This window comes from Artibeus jamaicensis, unplaced genomic scaffold (genome assembly GCF_021234435.1).
Source record: "Artibeus jamaicensis isolate MK-2021 breed Jamaican fruit bat unplaced genomic scaffold, CSHL_Jam_final contig_3182, whole genome shotgun sequence".
Classification (NCBI taxonomy): domain Eukaryota; kingdom Metazoa; phylum Chordata; class Mammalia; order Chiroptera; family Phyllostomidae; genus Artibeus; species Artibeus jamaicensis.
In genome coordinates this window covers 794,624-810,834 of record NW_026521742.1, presented here as the reverse complement: position 1 = coordinate 810,834, position 16,211 = coordinate 794,624, and the positions used below count along the sequence as shown (strand labels likewise).

General features: G+C 48.4%; 1 protein-coding gene across 2 annotated transcripts in view; it reads right to left on the bottom strand.

The window, feature by feature from the left end:
• The window catches only part of CALN1 (calneuron 1), a 432,918-nt gene that overhangs the window by 357,633 nt on the left and 59,074 nt on the right, over window positions 1-16,211 (bottom strand). The window contains exon 1 of one of the 2 annotated variants that reach the window (XM_053663481.1): window positions 14,710-14,760. The exons of the other annotated variant lie outside the window; for it this stretch is intronic. The gene's annotated coding sequence lies outside the window, so the exon portion shown is untranslated. Of the gene's footprint in view, window positions 1-14,709; window positions 14,761-16,211 lie in introns of those variants that run through there. 2 annotated transcript variants of the gene reach the window in all.

Below are 16,211 nucleotides of genomic sequence, written 5' to 3'. Positions count from 1 at the left end.
ACAGAGCCAGTGATGAACACAAGATCACTGCAGTGAGACCTCCTTGCAAGCCAGCACAAGTCTGCTCTTCCTGTGCTGGAATCTGAGTCTTAAGATCACAGCTAGATCCTCACAGTACTGCCTTCCAGTTAAACTTAAGAAACATCTCTAAACATGTTTCACAGGCAAAGCACGGTGCCAAGGACTATGGAGAAAACACACACACACAACAACACACCAAGCCCCTTTAAAAAGCTCACAATTTAGAAGAGGAAGAAGAGACATAACTGCAAGTGAGCTCGTGGAGGTTCTATTTGCTCACTGAAAAAGATGCCTTCTAAAATTCCTTTAATTTTACTCTTCCAAGACTCTCATTCTAAATGTGATACTTAGCACAAGCCAATAAGCATTAGGGTAAATGTCTAGGTAAGTATCATACAAACACAAAGGAGGGAGAAATTAAATTCAGTTTTACAGGGAAGGTGAGATTTGACTGCCTCTATGTGACAAGGAGCAGAAAAAGCACCAGCAAGGACATAGAGGCTGGTCATCAGTGGTACTTGAAGATACAGAAGTAGCAGTGCTCAATGCCCAAGGAGGCCAAATGAAAAATCACTAAGATTCAAAACGCAAGTGGAAGCTTCTGGAAGACCGAAGTGGCATGACTCACCTTGCGTTTTCAGTGGGTGAACCTGTAGGAGCTGGATGTGGCAATGGGGCCAGAACATGGGGGCCGAACGACAGAACTGACACATGGATCAAGCACAGCAGGGTGGGAGAGAGGGCCAAAGATGACAACGAGCTTCCTGTTCGGAGCGTCTGTGGGGTTGGAGACCTTGGGCCAGCAGAACAACTGTGGATGGGAAGGACACGGCCCATTTTGTTTGGACCATGTTGCGTTCAGAGTGCCTGGGCACAATTTACATATAAAATCTGATCAGGTGTGCCCTGGCCAGTGTGGCTCAATTGGTTGGAGCAACATCCTGATCAGGGCACATACCTAAGCTGTGTGTTTGATGCCTGGTCAGAGTGTAACAGGGCGCAGCCAAGAGGGGGGCCCCAGAAAAGGATTTGGGTTGGGGTCCAGAGTTCAGGGTGTCCAGGAAATATTAAGATGTCCTCACCACCCCCCCAAGGGACTAATGGAGCAGGGCCATTGAGAGCTGTTCTGCATAGCAACAGTTTTGCAGCTAACCTCTGGAATGGCCGTTTAACATATCTATAACCTTTAACTGGTTTCATAGATATGTTAAATAGCTGTGGCCATGCTTTGAGCCAGGAAGAAGGGAGTGGCTTCTACCCAGGATGTAACTGGGGGCTGCTCCCCTGAGTTACAGCACCTGCGTGAGAGCTTGGAATTGATTGGCTCCATGCCATGGGGCCATATCTGCCCAGACTAATGAAGGCAGCCCAGTAAAGCTGGGAGAGTATGAGAGTCCTGGCAGGTGTAACTGCTTGTAGGAGGAGTCGGAAATGGGGCCACAAAGGAAGATGGGTGTGGAGATTTAAACGCAGATGCGGCAGCCATTGTGGAGAGAGCCACGCAGTTTCAGCAGAGTGAAAGAGTACCTCGCAGCTTTGCCAGAATGGAGATCCCTGCAGCCAGGTGAAGAAGAAAGACACATGCTTTTGGTGGAGCGCGGACCCTTGCAGCTTTGGTAGAAGAGGCCCACGCGGCTTTGGGGTGCCCCCTTTGGCCACGTGGCCTGGAAAGCAGGAGAGACTTTGACTGGAACTGGGTACAAAGAACTCTTGTCAGTGGACCGTGAGAGGGTACTACATGACTTTGGATTAACTAGAGATCCTGCCTGACACAGCTGACGAACGATTCCAGCGGCCTGAAAAAGGGACGTGTGCTCTTTTCCTGATTTATGGTACCCGGAGTTGGGACAGTGGGAGAAGCGAGACCTGTGTGGGTGTAGGTGTATACCCTAAAGGACTTTGATATTTTAGTGGAGGCATTAGGCCTTAATAGCATTAAATAAACATTTTGTTTCCTTTTCACTAATCTCTGGCATTGAGAGATGTCTTTCCAATTGGTGGCGAACAGAAGAGCCCAGTAAATATTAGTATTCTGTCCTTGGGAGGGGCCTCTGTTGTTCTGTAGCAGTTCTTGGCGTCCCTAGGTGGGCCAAATATTGCCCCCCCCTTGGACCTCTTGTTCGGTAACAAGGGGGGTACAAGAATTCAACCAATGAATGTTTCTCTCTTGCATCAATGTTTCTCTCTCACATCAATTTTTTTTTCTCTCTCTCCCTCTCCCTCTCTCCTTTCATCTCTCTCTAAAAGCCATGAAAAAATTGTCCTCAGGTGAGGATAAAAAAATTAAAGTCTGATAAGATGTGATGTTCAAGAGATAGAGCACAGAGGTAAAAAGATTGTTCAAAGAGAGAAGCTAGAGAGAGCATGAAAAGAAAGAGGAAACGCATGAACTACAGGAACACCTACATTTGAGGGCTGGAAAGGAACACGTGAGACAGGAAAGTGTTGTGGGCTGAACTGTGTCTCCCAACAAAGTCAGATGGTGAATTCCTAACCTCAGAAGGTGACCGTGTTTGGAGACAGGCTTTAAAGAGGTAATTAAGTTACCATGAGGTTGAGTGGGCCCTGGTTGAATGTAACTGGTGTCCTCACAAGAAGAGGAAGTTTGAACACAGGTGCACACAAAGGAAGACCATGGGAAGGCACAGAGAGATGGCCATCTGCAAGCCTAGGGGGAGAGAGACCTGGCACGTCCTTCTCTCAGAGGCCTCGGGAGGAACCATCCTGCCAACACGTGCATCCTGCACTTGCAGGCTCCAGAACTGAGAGGAGATAGATTTCTGTTTTTTAGACCACCCAGTCTGTGGTGCTTTGTTACAGCAGCCCTAGAAACTTGTACCAAGATCTGAGAGGTGAGGATAAGCCGGCAAGTTCATTCAGGGCAGTTCCATAAGGCAAGGCTGGTGAGCAGTGTCAAATATTGCCAACTATGAGAAACGAGTTCACTTCATTAGACTTTAGAGTGAGGATGGCAGTGACCTTTGAAAAGCAAGTTGATTATTTAGGGAGTATCTGAGACTTAATATAGTAGGGGACCAACCATGGGGTTGGCCAACAGCGAAGAGTTAAAGGACAAGACTAAAGTGAGGTGAACAAGCGGCAGCAGCAGGGGCAGACTTTCCTTTTCAGAAGCTTTGCAGTAAAGCGGGGCGAAATGGGGTGGCAGCCCAGGAGGCTGGAAGATCAAGCAAAGTTTTGGAGAGACTTATGTTTATTAGCTTCAGAAAGGAAAATATGAGATTCGGGCTGAGGAGAAATGAAAACTAATTAGATTAATGGCATAGCCATGGTTTCCTTGTAAGAGAGTAAGAACACTTCTTTGAAACAGGAAGAAAGCAATTTTGAAGTAGAAAGGATGGAGAATGTTGAGGTCAAAGGAAGAGGTGATGGAGACCATGCTCTCAATCTATCAAGGTCAGGGGCAACATCTTCTGCTAAAAATGATGTGGGGGATGGTAGTAGAAAATTGAGAAAAGTAGAAGAGATTCAGGAACAAAGCCATAGTGAACAAGAGAAGAAATCAGCCCAAAGTTCAATGAAAGGATTAGTAAAAATAATGTAGGACCCAACTGTAGTTGAACAACATAAAATTTTAATGGAATCAGTTTGGCTGACTGAGAAGTTGAAAAAGTGAATGGTTAATATTGTTCTAGGTTGAGAGGTGCAAAGTGAATGAATGCAGCCACAGGCCAGAAAAGCACCAAGTAAAGAGCTCTAGGGAATTCAGAAATGTGATTGGGAGACTAGACTAGGCCTGCTAATGACCTCTAAAGAGACAGAGTCATTTCAGGTGGGAAATCAGAAAGAGGCAGTGACTAGTTACCTAGAAGCAGAATCGGCAAACCACAACCATGGGCCAAAATCCAGTCCACCTCTGCCTTTGTAAATAAAGTTTTATTGCAACGAGCACTACTCCTTCATTTACACGTGTGCGTGGTTGCTTTTCAGCTGTAACTGCAGAACTGAGTAATTGCAATAAGGACCATATGACTTGAAAAGCCCAAAATATTCGCTATCTTCCCCTTTACAGAAAAATTTTGCCAACCACTAACAAAACAGGCTGCAGTGTAAAAATCAGGCAATAACACCAGGCAAGCAAGAAGAGAGGGACCACCGAAGCCAGGCCAATGGATAACCAAGACAATGGGTATGAGCTAGGGACAATGACCCCTCAGGTGGCCCCAGCCCATGATCAAGGGCAGAGCAATCAAGGTAAGGACCAGATTCAGAAAATCCAGTCCAGAGAGCAGACCTGAAGTAAGAGAGAACTCAGGGAGTTCCTCCTGTCCATCACGTGCAGAAACCCCACCAGCGGCTCATACTGGGGCTATGACTGGGGGAGCGTGATCAAGCAAGCTGAACAATCCAGCAAGAATGAGACAGAAGCTACCATGCTCAAAGCACAGCAGAGGCACTGTCCCTGGAGCCTAGGACAACAGGGGTAAACGATGGCCACCAAAGGAGAATGAAGGCCAAAATTGAGTCCAGGAGTGAAGTCTGTGAGTCAAATGCAAAACAGTTATCTGGGGCAACTGACATTCCAACCTTACCAACTGCTGCGGATTCTTTTCTTTATGAACTAGGGTTGGCCCACTTGTGGGCCCCTCAATGGACACATCTACAGAGAACTAGAAAAGGCGAAGGCTGGAGAAACAGGATGGGGACAGTACCAGCAGGACTGACTCCCATGTGTGAGGGAGCGGGCATCCATGGGAAGGTACAAGGGGGCTCCAGGAGGGAATGTCAGGGTCGGAGTCTACAGAAAAATGTTCTGTGGAAGTTCTCCAAAGCCTCTAGCAGGTTCTGAACAGTTATCAGTACAGAGGTTATACTGCCTCATGGCCTAAGGGCATGGCTTCTAGTCATGAGGCAAGCCTTACAGCTCATTAGCCAGTGACTTTCAGCAAGGCACTTACACTATCTATCTCACCTCACAGTGTTGCCGAAAGGATTAACATATGTAAGGTACTCAAAGGACTAGTTATATAACCATTAGCTATAATTATACTACTTCAATCTTTATGCTGACTTTCATGCGCCCCTAAGTCTTTTCCTACTTTATTTAAAGACTTGACCTTCTAGGGCAAGGTACACCCACCCTGAGAAAGCAATGTCCCATTCAGTCCCGGAGACTTCATGTCAAGTTAGTGTCCAAAGCATAAAGTGATAGGCAGGAAATTGTCCCTGTCAATGCTGAAAGGCTGAAACAGGTGCCTTGAGTTGAAAAAAGCAGAAAGAAAAAAAAAGATCCAACAAAATATAATCTATTAGTCATCACATGCTGAACACGTCACAGCTAGGTGATAAATGCCAAGATCATCAATTTTGAACTATTCTTACAACAAGTTGCACCACATCAAGAAACCTACATGTTGAAAATGTTCTTTATTTGTTTCAGTGACAGGAAGAAAATATTTGGGGTGAAAATAGTAAATGTAATTATTTTGCATCAAGTAGGGCAGCCTGCATCAGCATCCCACCTGGGAACGAGCTGTTAAACATCTGTCAAGGTGTCAACTCCAAGCACAGAAGCAAAGAACTTCGTCAAGCTTCTGTGTGGTTAACTAAAGTTGGCTGGAGGAAGGGGATGGAAAATCACAGGTATAATTAACAGCAATGTCTCTCAATGCACAGGCACTTTTAATATGACTGTACCCTCAGTCTTTCTGGGTGTCTCTGTCTCATGATTCCCCTGCACGGGGGGCAGCACGGGGTTCCTTCTCCCCGACCTCATCCTGCCATGTCTGTCCTCCTGGTCTCAGGTCCACAGCAGACCTGGCCCGATGATCTGTGGCTCTGGATGAATCAGTTTCCTCCCTGTCAAAACCAGGGATTTAAACTGGATAATTGCTAAGGTCCTTTGCAGCTCTCTGAGCCCCTGACTCTGACTCCATAAATGCTGACCAGGGCCAGGAGCATGCACTGGATTCTGAAGGACAAATAAGTACAAGTGATTTATAATCTTGATACCAACTTTTGGGCTCCAATACTAGAGCAATAACGTTTAAGTGTTCAGAAATGGACTTTCAGTGAATACTTAATTGTTCTATTCTCTACAATATAAAAGGAGGAGGCAGGGCCTGAGCTCTTTGTTCTCCTACCCTGCCCTGAATGAACCAAAGATGCTGCAATCCCACAAAAAAGCAATAGCTCCCGAAGCCTTCCACATGAAGCTCAGAAAGGCAGAAACCTGATTCTCCCACCTAGGACTTGCTCTCCCAGGGTGGCCTGTGAGAAGCAGCAGCAGCACGTGGAGCTTGTTGAAAATACAGGCTCTAGGGCTGCTCCAGACCTGGGCATCAGAACTCGCACTTGAACAACATCCCTAGGGGATTTGCAAGGTACCTCAGTTTGCAAAAAGCTGTCTGGAGCCCTGGTTCTCAAAGTAGACTATACCATGGAATCACCTGTGGGGGGTGGGTCCCCTCCCTCCCAAGAGTCTGACATCACTTGTCTGGGATGTGACAGGGCACTGGGATTTTTTAAGGCCACCCAGAGGATTCTAATGTGTAGCAAACTTTGAGAAACACTGAACCACATTTTCCACTTCAGGTTCTAAAACTCAAATCCAAGGCCAGCTGACTTCCTTCTGGAGAGGTCTGAATCACCTTTCCCAAGAACAGAGCAGTGTCACCCACTCCACTTGCCGGAGTTCTGATGATGGGTCAGCATCACAAATAAGGACCTGCCTCCCACATTTACCTTCATGTCTGAGGTTTCTCCCTGGACCTCCAAGCTCCAGCAGGATGTGGTCATTCCCAGAGAAAGCCACCTTTTAGCTTCTTCTCTCTCTCTCTCTCTCTCTCTCTCTCTTTCATGGCAACTGCACCACTCAAAATCAGAGGACAGAACATTCTTTTTCAGCAACACCTTTCATGCAGGGATCTCCAAGCATAGGGACCCCAGGGAAAGAGGCTAATACGGGGGAGGGAGGAGAAGAGTCCATGGCCAGTGCTCCTTGGTTCAGTCCCTTCTGCTGTGCAAAACTGGGTCAGCCTGCACCATAATGAATAATTTAAGGCTAAGATCTCTCAGTGAGGACCCACTGACAGTATCTGCCAGCAACTGTATTTCCCTCCTTTTTTCATTTTGGAATTCCTGCCCTTTGAGGGCCCTCTGGATTCTGTGCCTCTGGGTTTCTGAAAGAAACATTTATCTCTTTGCATGTGAGAACTAAAGAACCTTAGTATTTATTAAAAGATAACACAGGAGCCAAGCTAGAAATCCGTAGTATTTGAATCTACCAGAGCTCAGAAGTGGTTTAGCGTCCATGCAACTAACTTGAGGATTGGGTCTCAGAATGAAAAGAGAACCACCACCCGCAGCTGAGGGAAGATGATCTATCCTCAATCTGCTACCAGCAAGTGACTCATGAAGGGAAGGGATTGGGGACAACCCACAAAACAGACTTGAAAACACAATCCCTGAGAAGAGATTTTTAGGGTTCTACATCCATGACTACCCCAACAAAAAGTAGCTTATCTAGTTAAAGCAATTTCACAAAGTCAGATTCTGCTCTTCCTCACAGAAAATTTCCTAGTCTTTGAGAGGTGAGGGAAGGTGGAGAGTTTAGGGAGTGTGTCACGTGACTGTGGAGCCGACCAATGGTGGAAGTGGATCCCACCCACCACGGGCTACCCTGGAACCCTGGGAAAGTTCCCCAACCTTGTGGCATCTTTGTTTCTTCAGCTGTAAAATGGGGAAATACTAATAATCAGAGGTTGATTTAACACTTGTCATTTCCTGCTGGACGTGGAATGTATGTTTATGTTTCTGCGTATTAAATGAATCAGCAGCAATGCACCAGTTTAAACAACAGAGCAATTGGTTTTAAGGACAGTTAGGAACGCTGGAGGCTGAAATGCTACATCAATGTGCAGTGCAGATGTTTGGGTTTTCTTACCAGCTATAAAGATGTTTACACAGTAGTTAGGCTTGTTATCAGCACACAAACAAATTGCATTTTACAGAATAAATGAACAACAGCTCAAAAACCCTCCCATCTTTCATTAAATTCAGAGTGCTTTCCTAAGTCTTGGGTTTACCAAAATGAATACATTTTCTAACAACACAGTCACAGGGGAGGTACTACTCCCTACTTTCCTCACAGAGGTACTAGGGTGAGGAAATTGACTCTGTTCAGCAGAGCGCATGTCATTTACTCTCCCCCCAGTCCTCATTTTTCCCATCTATAAAATGAGATAAGTAAGGTCCCTGCTCCCCCTTAAATTCCATGGTTCTTTTAGCTCACAATCATTCTCTCCTAAGCACGTACCCCTCTTCTCTTCACCAAGAAAGAATGTGTGTAATTAAAATAGTGATGGGAACGTAGTACTTCTGCTGAATGGCAAAATGAGACCAAAGCGACCCTGTTCTACTATACCAACACTGAGTCTCATTCCCTACACCGAGGCCCCAAACCCCGTCTGCACGGTGAGACCACACGGAAGTACAGCTCTTCCCGAACACAGCAGCGGCTCTAAGTAACATTTCACCTAATGTTTTTCTTTTCATGTTCTCAAAGGATAGTATTCTGTTGTAATAAATTTGTCACCAAAATAATTAGCTAAGCTCTCTAATTTGCACTTCTGAGCTTTCACATTGGCTAACTTTTCTTCATGAAAAACTGCAAATGATTTGTAATCATGATACCAACTTTTAGGCTCCAATGCTAGAGGAATATATTAAAATGCTCAGAAATGAACTTTTAATGAATACGTAATTGCTCTATTCTTTATAAATATAAAGTATGCTTTCAGTGAACACTGGGAATACCGAAAAGAGAAGATTCAGCTTCTCCTAACTAAATTATGTTTTCAAGTTTCCTAATGACTTGTTTTCAAGGGGGAAAAGGTCATCCAGGTTTCAAGCTGTAGAAGTAGGAATTTTGGAGAGTAATTTGGAGATAGGGTAACTTGCTATAGGAATATTCCAAAATCCTTCAACAAAATATAGATGTATATTTACAATGCAGATTCTAACAATATACTATGGAAATGTTAGTAGTCTGGGAAATGAGAGTACAGAAAAAAGCACTATCATTTTTTATGTAACATTTCTGTATTGCTTTAATTTTTAAAAGGAATGTTTGCTTTCATAACTAAGAATATTTAAAAAGTAAAACAAAGAGCCAACCATTGGGGCAGCTGGTGCAAAATACTTCCAGAAATAAAATGGTAGGAAAAAGTGTTTTGTAGATATACTTCTCACAACACCCCATTCAAGACATTTGTGGTCATCAGTATCTACACTTTCAAACTATTTTCTCCTGATTACAAAATAAATGTGTGCTCATTTTCAAAAAATAAAAATGATTCAAAATGGCAGTATCTTTGGACAAGCAGTGGGAACATTGTTAGTCCACTTATTTTCATTTTTATTCCAAGATGTGGTTTTGTCTGTACTCACATTTAACTGGTACATTAGAAACCACTAAATTAAGGTCACCAAAGCATTTTTCTCCATCTGTTACTCTTAAACGTTACACATTTCATTTTACACTCTAACAGATAAAGACTCACTTTATTGTATGAAGATGGTGCATATGGAATGTACAGCTGCCAGTATGATCTTTTAAAAACATGATTTAAGTCACTTCACTCTCCCATTTATAGTAAAAGCCCCCAGTGGCTTCCATCAAACTCAAACTCTACAGGGTGTCCTCTGAGGCCCCCACGAACTAGCCCCTGCTTCTCTGAACTCACCTCCTGCCGTACCAGCCTCCTTCCTGTTCTTCTAATGCATCCAGCCCATTCATACCTCAGGACCTTTGCACTGGATGCTCCGCTGCCCAGAAGTTCTCCAGATCTTCCCCTATCTTACCCTTATTTAAATATGTATCCTCAGTAAGAACTTTCTTAACCACCAAATCTGAAGAAGCTGCACTGTCTCTATTATATCAACTAATTTTATTTTCTATTTTTTATGGTCTTATAACACTAGAACATGAGCATACTACCTCTGCCTAATTCACCATTTCCCCCCATACCTAAGCCAGAAACATGTAATACATATTGGGTGAATGAATGAAAATATATTCAAAGTACCCAGATTTGTGGGGCATAAGATCAAGTACCTAACTACTTAAACAGTCTTACTGGCAGCTGCATAGCACTTTAATGAGACTTTTGGAAAAAAATAGGTGTCACCTTCTCGGACAGCCTGGTCACAGAGAGCTGCCACAGCCCTGCCAGTGGGGAGAAAAGTGAGTAATTTGGCTCTGGGCACAGTTTCATTTTTTTTAACCTGCCCCATTACCTAAATCAGGAACCCGGGAGTCACACTGTACCCTTCCCTTTCTCCTACTCCCACATCAGTTAACAAATCAGTCTCACCAACGTCGCTTCCTATGGAGGACATGCCCAACATTAAGTCCCTGTGTTTTCACAGAATCATTCCAGTTTCCTTCAGAAAACTACCTCTCCCCATTCCACTGACCCTTCAGAAAACCGACACTAGATATAAAGACCCAAAGCTATGCCAGGGAGACCTTTCCTCTGGGCATTGTGAATGCTGCAGAATAATACCACGATGATGAGGATGATTACAATGATGGTGATGGTGATGATGATGATGGAGGAGCAGGAGGAAAAGGTTAGAGATCATTTCCTCCCATAGTATCAGCTAAGAGAAGCCATAGACAGTTCTTGCTGCCAAGATCCCCTCAACTGCCTAACTCCTGTCTGCCCCAAGCCTGGCTCTTCAGGTGTGTCCTCAGTCCAGTGAGTTCCCATCCGTAATGCTCATGCATTGTCTTTGCTTTGCTTGTTATACAGAGTTGGCGTCTGTTGCCTGCGACCTAGGAGCCCTGAGAATTCTCCTAAATGTCTGCCCAGTCCATCTCTTCTGCTCCACACCCCACATGCTCTCAGCACTAGCCGCCTCACTAGAACCCACACCTCTGCTCTTCTTATTGCCAAATCCATTCTCTATAAGGTCTCCAACCAGACTGACCCAACGCTCAAATCTGACCATGCTGCCCACCCCCTGAAGGAGAAATGCTGAGCCTCCTGGTCCTGACCAAAGGCCTCTATACACCTATCATTCTTGCCACTCCCTGTCTCAACCTTTAAGCTCCAGGAACTCCAGACTACCAGCTGCTTCCTCATATTTTCTATATGTTGTTGTTGTTGGGTTGTTTTGGTTTTTTTTACCTCTTACCCTGTGCACACCCTATGTCCTCTGCCATGGAACACCCATTTAAGTCTGACCACTTCACCATCACCCTTCAAGCTGAGCTCACACACCACTTCCATCGTAGGCTGGCCACCTTCTGTCTCTGCTCACAAATGGGCACCTCCTAATATGTGGTCTGCCTTCCCCACTCGTCTGTGAGTTTTTGATGACAGGTGCTGTGTCATATTTATCTCAGCATTCATACCACATAACAGGCACTAAATACATTTTTGTTAGATGATGTATTAACTAACCATTAGTTACACGATTTTGTTTAAATGATTAAAAACATAATTCACTTTGAAAACATAGATCAGATGCAACAATCGTGTTTTTATTTTCCTCCTTTCTAAACACATTCAGTATTACTCTCAAACTGAGTGACTGCGGGATGAGTTCAGGCTTGGATCAGCTTGAAGATGGTTTCACTGCTTGAGAACCAGAACGCACAGGGTTTTAACAAGCATGGGAGACTGTTGCTCATTGCACTGCTTAATGGCTCATTATGAGAGGACAGTTCAGACACTCTACGTTAGTGTAAGCCTCAGGTGAAGGGCAGAGATGCCACCCGCCTCATACTAATGTGTGCACAGACGAGGAAGTGCAAACAAAGAAGCAGTAGCCTGTAACCAAACCAAATCTGAACTCGAACCTCATATGGCTGGAGGATGGGCACCGCTGGAGGGCAGGGCCTCCCCCCTGACCCACCGTAGAAAGTCCAGCTCCTCCGGTGCCTGGGCTTCCTCATCAGGAATGAGGAACGAGACGCTGACCTAGATTTGCTCAACAATCACAGACAGGGCACCCACTATGGCTCAGACTCTAAGGAGGCACCAAAGATCAAAGGTTGAAAGCTCAGCCTCTCCGAATCGAACCATAACTCTGTCTCTTACAAGCTACGCAACCCCAGGAAAGTTATTTAACCTCCCTTAGCCTCAGTTTCCAAATATGAAAAATGAAGGTTATGTGAGCTGAAATGGGTGCAAGTGTCTTGCACCAAGTAGCAACTCAGAAGAGGGCCTTCGAAGACCTTAAATGTCAGAAGTTCTAGCCTGGCCTTGAGAATTCCTCTCAAGGTAAGAACTAGCGCCCCCTTCTGCCACCCAAGGGCACCACATGGGCTGTTGGTAGTAGACTGGGCTGGCAGGGCCTGGACGGCAGGCTCAAGAAACAGTGAACAGACACTTCTCTCGCTGGCTGATGACCTAGGAGCCCACAGTCCACTTGCTATGGGAAAGAAATTTCCAGATAGGAGCCCAACCTTCCCCAACATTACACACTTATCAGAGGCCTCTGACCGTGGACTTCAGTGTTAAAGTCAACCAAGCAGCTGCCACACACTCACACACCCTCATCCCGCCCCAGTCCCCACCACCCTTTAGAGAGGAAGGGGAGTGGTGTGCTTTCATCAAGTCTTGCCCATCATTTTCTCCACAGAACCAGCTGAATTAAATTATTTTTCTTCTAAAAAAAAGCCCTTATTCTGCACCCTCACTGAAGGCCTGATTACTGGCAATAGTTCCATTCCGAGTTCAGAGAAAGGTGATCTTGATGAACAATTCTAAGAGGATTTAGCGCTCCTCCAATAAAATAGCCGCGGGATTGGGTTTCTGGAGTTTTGTTTTCATTACTCCACTTGGATGTATCCAGTAACCAACTTCAGTGTCGTAGACCAGCTTCTCAGTAAACATAGCTGTTCTTCAGGCAGCTCCTGCCATGAAAAACCCACACTTCTGCCATCAATGCGGAAAGGAGGGTCCCGCCGTGGGCTCCCAGCAGAGCAGGCCGCTGGGGGAACCCAGGGCCGCGGCACTCATGGGGGCCACCACCCACTGCCCAAGGGACAAGCAAAGGCACGCAGCTCCTGGAGCCCAGGAATGCATCCCAAACCGACTGTCACAACAGAGCTGCAAGCACAGGGGAGGTCTCAGTTGCCATCTAAGCCTCAGTCAACGCCTCAGAGACCTAAGTTCCAAATAAAACTGGGACTCCACCAACACTTCCTTCCACCCCAAGAAGATGAAATAAAAACCATCGACAAGCCAAGGAGGAGAGCTGGACCCGAGCTTGGATTTAAAAAAAGAAAAAAGAAAAAAGCTGTCCTGCTCTAGCCTCAAGACAATTTCACACCAAATGGCTTTAAAACCCTTTCCAAAGCTCTGATGCCTGAATTGAAAAAGAGTGTATCTTTTTGACTGAAAGTCGGCAGTTAAGAAGCAGAATATGAAAATTCTGAGAGTAACGAGTGTTCGCATATGCACGACTGTGTGTGTGGTGGACATACAGAGGGCGGAGAGATCTACCCATTCTTCTAGAGAAGGTCACGTCGCCTCTCTCACGGGGCTGCTCTTATTCGCGCTACAATGTAGTTATTAATACTAATCAGACTTCACGACCTAACACAGCCACACAAAGTCCGCACTGAGCCGCTGTTCTCCGAGCCCAGGAAACTCCTTTTTCTGCGAAAACCGGGCTCAGGGGTTGAGGATGGCGCCCCAGTCTTGACACGCAAGGAACTGCAGTCAGCAGTTCACCTGGGCTAAGGGCTCCAAACCAACCGTAAGAAAGGCGCCTTCCTCACACTCGTTTCTCGGAAGCAAAAAGAGCAGTGGGAAATGCTGCTGCGGAGGGGGGCAGAGGGCGCACGTGGCTGGCGCCTGGGCAGCAAAAAGAACCCTTTAGTTCACCCTCCGCACTGTCATCCCGCCGGCGTGAGACGTTCCCACTCGCCCTTGCCCCTAGCCCGGTCCCAGAACTACCTGCTGCTGCCTAGGCGCCCTCAGGCCAAGTCTGAGGAAGTTCACTCCCCGTGGCGCCAGTCCAGGGAGGCTAGAACGCGCGTTTCAAACCGAACTACCCTGAGAGCTGGAGCCCGCCGCTGCCCAGGCGCCGGACCCACAGAGCAGCTTGGGGCCCAGGGGCCAGCTTAGCGGTAACCAGGTCCCATTCTGGGCTGCCAGAGGCCTTCCCAGTTGTCCGCAGGGCCCCAGATCCCGATCCTGTGGCGGCTAGGAGCGTGCGCCCAGGAGGCGAGCAGTCAGTGCTAGGGACTGGAGGTGGAGGGGATCCTGCCTCCCGCCTCGCCTGATCGCCATGACTCCCGGCTTCCCGAAGACCTGGAAGCCGCGCTGCTCACCCACCTGGGCTGCGGTGTGCGGCTCCCCTGCCTTCCTTTTCCTGCCCACCGCCCAGGCGCCGAGCTCCCAACCCAAAGCCCGCACAGTTCCAAGACACCCAAGTGGGACACCCACTGCCCCTTTCCCAGCCCCACGCCCCCGGCGGGAGTCCAGGAACCACCCCAAGGGACAGCAAGGTGGCTCAGGCAAGCTAAGATGCCCTCTGCCCGGGCCAACAGGTATGGGAAGCATTGTCAGCCACCCGCCTGCCCGCCCACTCCAGAGACCCCCGGCCGCCACAGCGGTGGGCTTTGGGCACTGAAGGAAGGGGCGAGAACGCTGTGGAAAGGCAAGGGCAGGAGACTAGGGGAAGAGGCAAGAGGGAGGCAGCACTCACCTCTCGATGGGCCGGGGCCAGCAGCACTGGCCCGCAGCCCCCAAGCCCGGTTTCAGTAGCGCCGAGGCGCGGTGCTGGGGGCTCCCTCCGAGACCCGCAGGGAGGGGGTGGCGCGGATGCGGGCGCCAGCGGACAGCTCTTCGCTGCACGCTCACACACCCAGCCGGCAGCCGCGTCCCCGCGCCGGCATCCTCGTTGCCGCCGGCTCCCACGGCGCCCCAGGCCGCTCCCCAAGCGCGCGCCGAGCCAACACGAGCCCCTCGTCGGCTGGGAGCGCTATCTGGGCGCGTGCCTCCCTGTCCTTGTCCTCGGCTCCCGTCTGGGGACGCGTGCCCCGCACCCCGGCACGGCGCGCTCCTCTACCCCTCCCGTTCCCGCTGGCCGTGCAGAGCCCCGGCGCGCGGTGTCAGCCCATGTGCGCGGCTGTCTCGCTGCGCCCGGGAGCCCAGTGGCCGAGGCTCCGCTGGAGTTGCGCGCCCTAGAAACTCCATGCAGCTTCGGCCTCCTCCCCAGCTCCTCCCCGGCGGGCCCCCAGGGGCCTGGAGGCCTCCTGCAGTGCCCGCCCGGCTCTGCCCAAGCGCGCAGGGGGAGCCGGGGTTCAGCTCGCCTCGGCAGCCCGCGCCGAGCTTCTCCCAGGTTCGGGGAGCCCCCACCCCCACTCCGTCGCCTTGCCAATAACCAAGCTCCCTTGGTTTCCAGGCAGCGCAACCTGAGGAACGCCTCGGCGCGCTCACTCACACTCACGCGCGCACACACAGGCGCACGCGGGGGGCGAGCTGGAGCTTGGCAGACGGTCCTCCTTCCTTTCCTACCCAAAGAAGCTGCCCACGTTAACTCTGGCAAACTGCTGTTCCTCGGTATTGGACGACTCACCCAGGCGCCCCCCACCTTAACTACTTCATCCCCAGCGCCCACACCCCTGGGCCACAACACCTGCGTCCGTGCTGGGGCAGCTGAAATGGGTGGAGGAGGTGAAGGATTGGAGTGCCCGCCCCTACCACTGTCTAGGGAGGCTCGTCTTTGGCCGCTGCCCGCCAGCCTCCAAGGTCAAATAGTAAATTGATGAGGGAGAAAGGGTACTTGGACACAGGTGTGAGCTAGAAATCTTGAAGACTATCTGCAACCTGCCCAGCGCTAACGTCTGTCAAGTCCATTCGCAGGCAAACCCCTTTTCCCTCTTCTGCCCCATGCCTCAAGGACAGCATATTAGCTCGATTTAGAGTCTCCAGTCACCTTTCCTATTCTCCACTTCTCTACCTCTCCTGTGCCCAGAGGCTGAGGGAATACACAGTGAAACGAAGGTTTGCATTGTAAGTAAAAATAAAAATAGCAAGGTGGATCTCAGGCTGTCCCGTTGACAAACTCAGAAGCCTGCCAGTTCCTTTCTGCTCCTCCCTGCGTGCCGTCGGAGAAGGAACAACCCACCCGGCTGGGGCATGCTAGCCTTTCTTTACAGCGCTCTCCTTTCCAGCTTCTCCGGTTTCTTGCCTGCTCCAGGTGGC